The sequence below is a fragment of the Apium graveolens genome, unplaced genomic scaffold (assembly GCF_009905375.1).
Source record: "Apium graveolens cultivar Ventura unplaced genomic scaffold, ASM990537v1 ctg3086, whole genome shotgun sequence".
Classification (NCBI taxonomy): domain Eukaryota; kingdom Viridiplantae; phylum Streptophyta; class Magnoliopsida; order Apiales; family Apiaceae; genus Apium; species Apium graveolens.
In genome coordinates, this window is record NW_027417933.1 from 37,208 (window position 1) to 46,150 (window position 8,943).

At 38.3% G+C, this 8,943-nt stretch overlaps 2 non-coding genes across 2 annotated transcripts; both read right to left on the minus strand.

The window, feature by feature from the left end:
* Positions 1-2,819: 2,819 nt before the first annotated feature.
* On the minus strand, positions 2,820-2,926 carry LOC141700916 (small nucleolar RNA R71). Its single transcript, XR_012566590.1, has one exon. It is a non-coding gene; the product is annotated as a small nucleolar RNA R71 (small nucleolar RNA).
* Positions 2,927-8,235: 5,309 nt separating this feature from the next.
* LOC141700917 (small nucleolar RNA R71) lies at positions 8,236-8,342 on the minus strand. Its single transcript, XR_012566591.1, has one exon. It is a non-coding gene; the product is annotated as a small nucleolar RNA R71 (small nucleolar RNA).
* Positions 8,343-8,943: the final 601 nt, after the last annotated feature.

Genomic DNA, 8,943 nt, shown 5'->3' on the forward strand with positions numbered 1-8,943 from the left:
AATCATATTAGACATGACATTATCAAATATATCTAACAATCTCCCCCAACTTGTAAATTAACATAATATACAAGTTTAATAGCTATTTGATGATGTCAAAAACATTAAGTACAAATGCATGAGTATTTAACTAGATAACTATAACTTACAGTCCTTAAAGCTTTACCAACTTTAACTTCTGATAATCAGCTTCAGTCTGTATACACATCAGAATTTGAGCAGTTGTAGATCTTGACTTGGCTTCACTTTCTGATCTCTTCGATGTCAGGAGTTATTCTGAGATAGTTCTTTAACAAACATCTCTCAGCATATCTGAGTTCATCAATCATCCTCCTTTTAGCATCTTTAAGCTCTGTAGTATCTTCACCAGTTTGGAAGATAGCATATCTGAGATCATTAATTTTTGCTTTTCTCAACTCCTGATCTAGTCTTATAACATAGGCTTTGTCAGACTCTAGATTGAATTCAAGTCCCTTAATACCAAGATATGTTCTGATCTTTGAAGTATTAGGCTTCATATCAATAATATCACCCTTGTGATCTCTGTACTTGGGACAGTATGTGCTGTCAGACTTTACAGAATAAAGCTTCTTTTGTCTCTGAATTTGAGTCTTCAAATAATTTACAGCACTTTCTGTTATTCTGTCCTACACTTGAAGTAAGAATAAAACATGTTCTAATTCCTCAAAATACTTCAGTGGTATAGCATTTTCCCTTATATGGTAAACCCTTCCATCTATCATGAAATATAACAATATGTGTTCTTTCAAGAAGGTATGGTAGACTATCTCTACAGATTCTAGTTGATTTAATCTTTCAGGAGTTGCTTCAATACCTGGTTCACTTAAGGAAGTTGGATCATTGGTTGTGTTTGATAAGTGGATTGTATATCCACTTGGAATGCTTTATTACAAGCTTAAATTGGTGTTTTGGACTCAAGTTGTTGGTATTTTGATGTGTTTTTGTGTTATTACATTTCAGGTATCAGTTATATGAAGAAAAGAGCTTTAAAAGGAAATATGATAAAAAATGTTCAGAATTGGAAGCCAATGCCATTGTCAAGTTATAGAGAATCTCGTTAGCTTCACGTGGGCAGTTGAATCGCCTAATTCTGACGAGTAGAACTCAAGTTATGGCCAAAACAAGATTCATCAGAAATTTTCCCAGTCAGTAGCTGAGCGCCCGCTCAGGGCCGCTCAGCTCGCTAATTTTGCTGAAAAAGCCTTTTTGAGTGGAATTTGACGATTTTAAGGGTCCAGGTCCACTAGGGGCGTATATATACTAAAAAAAGGTTTTCATCATCCGGGAAGATTGGGATACCAAGGAGAAGATCTAAAAGCACAGAACAACTCCGAAAAAGAAGATCTTGTTTTCAACTTGTGATTCTTTGAATTAGTTGTAACTTTGGATGCTCGTTTTCGTTCTTGTTGAACCTATATCTCGTTTATTCGTAGTTTAATCATTATTCAGTTTATTAAGACCTTGTTTTTACCATGCTTTCATTGGAACCCATGGTGACGATGAGTTCGATTATGGGCTAATCGTTGTCATGGGGTTCTAACGGATTTACTTATGGATTTCAATAATTAATTGTTTCGATATCTTGCTGCATGGTGATTGATTGATATCTTAGTATTTGTTGTGCTTATTCGTCTTATGTGCGTAGCTAACATATAAGATATCGTGTTAATCTCTATTGAAGCGACAGTGAATATAAAGGTTTAGAACTTGCCATGCTAGCATAGGTTCATCTATGTGTATGCATGATTAGTAGGTAACTCTAACCGTTTTACTTGCCCTATGTAATAATTATGGATAACTTGTGCTTAAACCGTTATGTTGTCAAATTCTATAGACATATAGGGTCTCAATATAATTGGTGCCTATTTAGCCTCTATCTCTTTTGTGGATGTCTGGTAGAATGGTACTCGTGCAACGAAAGTTGGCGTTTATTAGTTTCGTGTTATCTGATTAGTGTCATCACCATCACATGCTAAGGTTAAGAACAATAAGGTTATTGAATGAAGTATTTAATGAAGTTAGAATCCCATGTTTGTCATATATAGTAATTTAACCTCAATTCTCTTAGTTAATATTATTTAGTATAATCTCTTAGTTTAATGAAAACCCAATTTGTTATTTGTCTTAGCATTGAGCGATAACCATACATTGTTGCATAGGTGCATAAATTGAACTTAACCTAAACAAGTCTCTGTGAGAACGAATCTGATTTATATCTTATACTACTTCCGAACGCGTATACTTGCGTGAATATTAGCGCGTGTTTTCGCCCTAACTTTGGCGCCGCTGCCGGGGACTCGTTGTTAATTTTTAGTTTATGTGCTTGTCATCAGTGGTCGTTAAAGTTCACTGACTCGAATTCTTTTACTTTCACGATTTATTTGTTTGTGTTTCAGGTACTCATTACAATGGGAGATCCAGCAGCACGAACGAAAGCCTTGATGGATTTTTCTCAACCCAAGATCAATGACATTCAATCTAGCATTGTCCGGCCAGCTATCACAACTAATACCTTTGAGATCAAGCCTGACATAATTCAATGGGTGCAGAATTCAGTCCAGTTTGGGGGTTCTCTAACGGAAGATCCCAATACGCACATTAGGGATTTCATAGAGATCTGCGACACCTTCAGGCTCAATGGTGTTTTCGAAGATGCTATTAAGCTAAGACTTTTCACATTCTCTCTGAAAGACAAGGCTAAGGGCTGGTTACACTCTCTACCAGCTGGTTCGATTACTACTTGGGAAGATCTTGCTAAGAAGTTTCTTACTAAATTCTTCCCTATGGTGAAGACAACTGCAATCCGGAATGCTCTTACTCAATTTGCGCAGCAATCAGGAGAATCTTTATATGAAGCTTGGGAGCGCTACAAGGAGATAATTAGGAAGTGTCCTCATCATGGAATGCCTGATTGGATGATCATCACTTGTTTTTATAATGGGTTGGGAGCACAGTCCAGACCCATGCTAGATGCAGCATCAGGCGGAGCATTATGGGCAAAGAGCTATGAGGAAGCTTATGATCTAATTGAACTGATGGCTGCTAATGAATATCAGTATCCAACCTAGAGATATCCACATGGCAAGTTAGCAGGAGTTCTTGAAGTGGATACAGCTAAAGCTATCACTGCTCAACTAAAGGCGTTGTCTATGAAGATCGATTCTCTGGCTAACTATGGTGTTAAGCAGATAATTAGTGTTTGTGAGCTGTGTGCAGGTCCGTATGCGACGGAACAATGCGCTATATCTAGTGACTCAGCTCAGTTTATGAGTAACTTTCAGAGATCACAGCAACCAGTTCCAGACACTTATCATCCTGACAATTGGAATCATCCTAACTTTAGCTGGAACAACAATCAGAATGCGATACAACAGCCGTTCCAGCAGTTTGAAAATAAAGAATTCAATCCTCCTGGTTTTCAGCAGCAACTCGCATCAAGATAACAACTCCAACTTCAAACTCATGATGTAGGTCATTCGAATGAAAAATCTAAATTGGAGGAGTTGAGGCTTATGTTCAAAAACCAGGCTCTTATATGCCAAAGCTAGGCTATTCCTATCAAGAATCTGGAGAACCAAATAGGGCAAATTGCTAACGCCTTATTGAATCGACCACCAGGAACGCTTCCTACTGATACAGAAACAAATCCAGGCAAAAGGGAATTTGAAGAACAGGTGAATGCCATCACCTTAAGGTCTGGAAAGGTCACAAGCCCCCAAGTTCAGCAAGACGAAGAGCCTGAAAAATCTCAAGTTTCAGAAAATACAGTTGTGGTTAAAGAAGATGTGAGAAGGAAGTAAAGGTGGAACCAAGAAAGACTACTGTGGAACACACTCCTCCTGAGGGTAATACAGGGTAGAAACATATCTATCCTCCACCTCATTTTCCAAAGAGGTTGCAGAAGAAAAAGCCAAATAAGCAGTTTGAGAAGTTTTTGGAGGTGTTCAAGAAACTTCATATCAACATACTTTTCGCTGAAGCTCTTGAACAGATGCCTAGCTATGCGAGGTTTATGAAAGGTATTCTCTCTCGGAAAGTGAAGCTCGATGACTTAAAGACCGTGGTTCTAATGGAGGAATGCAGTGCTGTGCTGCAACAGAAGTTGCCTCCGAAGCTTAAAGATCCTGGAAGCTTCACTATTCCTTGCACCATCGGAAACTTGTCGTTCAACAAGTGTTTATGTGATTTAGGAGCTAGCATCAATCTCATGCCCTTATTTATCTTTAAGAAGCTTGGTCTGCCTGATCCGAAACCAACATACATGACATTGCAACTAGCTGATCTTTCCATCGCTTATCCACGAGGTATAGTGGAGGATGTCTTGGTCAAGGTGGATAAACTCTTCTTCCTTGCTGACTTTGTAATTCTTGATTTCGAGGAAGATAAGAAGATTCCCATCATCTTCAAAAGTCCATTCTTGGCTACAGGCCGAACTATGATCGATATGCAAAAGGGAGAGCTTTCGATGAAGGTTAACAATCAAAAGGTCACTTTTAATGTGTTCAAGGAAATAAAGTTACCCACAGCTAAAGGGGAGTGCTTTAAAATAGAGCAACTGTAGGTTTTGAATGCACCTCCGTGGGAGAAGAAGTTGGATATGCCATTCGATTCTCTTGGGTTAGCAGAGCTGAAAATTTCTCAGGAGCATTTTGAACCATTTATTCAAGAAGCTCTCATACTTGAGCTCAACCGAAAGCCAGATCACTTAAGTTATTTATTCTTAGGTGCATCCCCTGACAAGGGGTTGGGATATATCTTTGATGATGTAGAGGGTAGCCGAACAGATCCTCTAATGCCTATAGAGGGTTCTTTTCATATACAGCAGGTAGTTGATATGACTGGTGTTGGTGATGAGCAGTACAGGCGAGTAATTAGGCGAATTGAGGCCATGCACGATATTCACCGTCGTTTTGCTGCAGATTTGACACATGTTTTCGGTACTGTTGTTCGAGACACTGGTGGTGAGGTTGATTGGCCACCTGATCCTCCACCCGACGAGGGTGATTCTTCCACTAACTAGGTATGCCTGAAATCCTTATTATTACCTTCAATGAGGACATTGAAAATTTTAAGTTTGGGGGTGATAATGTAAGGATTAGTAGTGTGTGTCCATATAGATTTATATAGATTCATGTTGCGTGTTTAGTTGTAGTTCATTCATATTTTTGCATGATTGTTTATTTATGACATATTTGTTTGTTTTTATGTGATTTCATATAGTTGCATTTGCATGCATATTTAGCATGATCCCTTAAGATGAACTATGATATTTGATAAGTTGATGTTGATTTGAGTGTGGTGATGACGAATAGAGGGATGTTTAAGTCCTAATAAATTGATTTGCAGGCTAAAAACATTTGTAATTTCACTAAGTCTTAGAATATGCTTAAGGGCTAGATTGTTGTCATGGTTTGATGGTTTTCGAGGTTAATCTATTGCTTATGCTTAGAATCCATGATAGGCTCTTAATGATAAAAGACATGAATAGATAAAAATTGGAGATAAAAATTGGAATTCATTGCTAGTTGTGGCTAGGCGTCAAATGGCTAGTAGTCGGCTCGTATTGTATGCGAGTAGACTAGGGTTGAGTAAGATGAAGCGAAACGCACTTGCTCAGAAATTGAAAAAAAAAGAGAAAAAAAAGAGAATATGGTTTCAATGCACAATTGATCACGAGTGGGCTTTTTGGTATTCGAGTTATTAAGTTCTTAGGGGACTTTGTGCCTAGTGACCTAAGGATTTTATAGTCTGGGATCCGCTAACCTAACGCTCGCTACATGGGTATTATTGTATAAGTCTTTTGGGACCTCATTCATTGCACGATCAAATAAGCATCTTTGTTATGTGTTCAATAATAGTGTGAATCCTTGTATAACTCTAGTAGAAAAGAGGTGTTGTGAGTCATAATGCGTTTATTGTCTATTCTGTTTATAAACTTTTGATTGTTTCGATGATACATAAGTTATGGTTATTGATCTAGTATCGAGAGATATCTGTTAAGCATTCCACACACGCACGTTTCTGGTTTGTGAGTTGGTTTTTGGGATTTATTCGAGCTTTATTTAAAGTCATTGCATTCTTAGAGGCATTGGCTTATTCATTAGGTTGTGTTTATTCTGAGGGAATCGATTGCATTATCATTTAGTTGCATTCACGTAGTTGCATTCATGCATTAGGTTTGTTCTAAAGTTTTGAGTCTGTTTATGCTTGAGGACAAGCATCGATTTAAGTTTGGGGGTGTGATAAGTGAATTTTATATCCACTTGGAATGCTTTATTACAAGCTTAAATTGGTGTTTTGGACTCAAGTTGTGGGTATTTTGATGTGTTATTGTGTTATTGCATTTCAGGTATCAGTTACATGAAGAAAAGAGCTTTTAAAGGAAATATGATAAAAAGTGATCATAATTTGAAGCCAAGGACATTGTCAAGTTGTAGAGTTTCTCGTTAGCTTCGCGTGGGCAGTTGAATCGCCTAATTCTGATGAGTAGAACTCAAGTTATGGCCAAAACAAGATTCATCAGAAATTTTCCCAGTCAGTAGCTGAGCGCCCGCTCAGGAGAGCTGAGCGGCCGGTCAGGGCGCGGCTGATCGCTGATTTCGCTGAAAAAGCCTTTTTGAGTGGAATTTGACGATTTTAAGGTCCAGGTCCACTAGGGGCGTATATATACTTAAGAAAAAGGGGTTTCATCATCCGGGAAGATTGGGATACCAAGGAGAAGACCTAAAAGCACAGAACAACTCCAAAAAAGAAGATCTTGTTTTCAACTTGTGATTTTTTGAATTAGTTGTAACTTTGGATGCTCGTTTTCGTTCTTGTTGAACTTAGATCTCGTTTATTCGTACTTTAATCATTATTCAGTTTATTAAGACCTTGTTTTTACCATGCTTTCATTGGAACCCATGGTGACGATGAGTTCGATTATGGGCTAATCGTTGTCATGGGGTTCTAGCGGATTTACTTATGGATTTCAATAATTAATTGTTTCGATATCTTGGTGTGTGGTGATTGATTGATATACTAGTATTGGTTGTGCTTATTCATCTTATGTGCTAGCTAACATATAAGATAGCGTGTTAATCTCTATTGATGCGACAGTGAATATAGAGGTTTAGAACTTGCCACGCTAGCATAGGTTCATGTATGTGTATGCATGATTAATAGGTAACTCTAACTGTTTTACTTGCCCTATGTAATCATTATGGATAACTTGTGCTTAAACCGTTATGTTGTCAAATTCTATAGAAATATAGGGTCTCAATATAATTGGTGCCTATTTAGCTTCTATCTCTTTTGTGGATGTCTGGTAGAATGGTACTCGTGCAACGAAAGTTGGCGTTTATTGGTTTCGTGTTATCTGATTAGTGTCATCACCATCACATGCTAAGGTTAAGAACAATAAGGCTATTGAATGAAGTATTTAATGAAGTTAGAATCCCATGTTTGTCATATGTAGTAATTTAACCTCAATTCTCTTAGTTAATGTTATGTAGTATAATCTCTTAGTTTAATCAAAACCCAATTTGTTATTTGTCTTAGCATTGAGCGATAACCATACATTGTTGCACAGGTGCATAAATTTAACTTAACTTAAACCAGTCTTTGTGGGAACAAATCTGATTTATATCTTATACTACTTGCGAACGCATATACTTGCGTGAATATTAGCGCGTGTTTTCGCCCTAACAAGTTTTTGGCGCCGCTGCCGGGGACTCGGTGTTAATTTTTAGTTTATCTGCTTGTCATCAGTGGTCGTTAAAGTTCACTGACTCGAATTCTTTTACTTTCACGGTTTATTTGTTTGTGTTTCAGGTACTCATTACAATGGGAGATCCAGCAGCACGAACGAAAGCCTTGATGGATTTTTCTCAACCCAAGATCAATGACATTCAATCTAGCATTGTCCGGCCAGCTATCACAGCTAATACCTTTGAGATCAAGCCTGGCATAATTCAATAGGTGCAGAATTCAGTCCAGTTTGGGGGTTCTCTAACGGGAGATCCCAATACGCACATTAGGGATTTCATAGAGATCTGCGACACCTTCAGGTTCAATGGTGTTTCTGAAGATGCTATTAAGCTGAGACTTTTTCCATTCTCTCTGAGAGACAAGGCTAAGAGCTGGTTACACTCTCTACCAGCTAGTTCGATTACTACTTGGGAAGATCTTGCTCAGAAGTTTCTTACTAAATTCTTCCCTATGGCGAAGATTGCTGTAATCCGGAATGCTCTTACTCAATTTGTGCAGCAATCAGGAGAATCTTTATATAAAGCTTGGGAGCGCTACAAGGAGATGCTTAGGAAGTGTCCTCATCATGGAATGCCTAATTGGATGATCATCACTTGTTTTTACAATGGGTTGGGAGCACAGTCCAGACCCATGCTAGATGCAGCATCAGGCGGAGCATTATGGGCAAAGAGCTATGAGAAAGCTTATGATCTAATTGAACTGATGGCTGCTAATGAATATCAGTATCTAACCCAGAGATATCCACATGTCAAGGTAGCAGGAGTTCTTGAAGTGGATACAGCTACGGCTATCACTGCTCAACTAAAGGCGTTGTCTATGAAGATCGATTCTCTGGCTAACTATGGTGTTAAGCAGATAATTAGTGTTTGTGAGCTGTGTGCAGTTCCGCATGCGACGGAACAATGCGCTATATCTAGTGACTCAGCTCAGTTTGTGAGCAACTTTCAGAGATCGCAGCAACCAGTTCCAGACAGTTATCATCCTGACAATTGGAATCATCCTAACTTCAGCTGGAACAACAATCAGAATGCGATGCAATAGCCGTTCCAGCAGTTTGAAAATAAAGAATTCAATCCTCCTGGTTTTCAGCAACAACTCGCATCAAGACAACAACTCCAATTTCAAACTCATGATGTTGGTCATTCAAATGAAAAATCTGAATTGGAGGAGTTG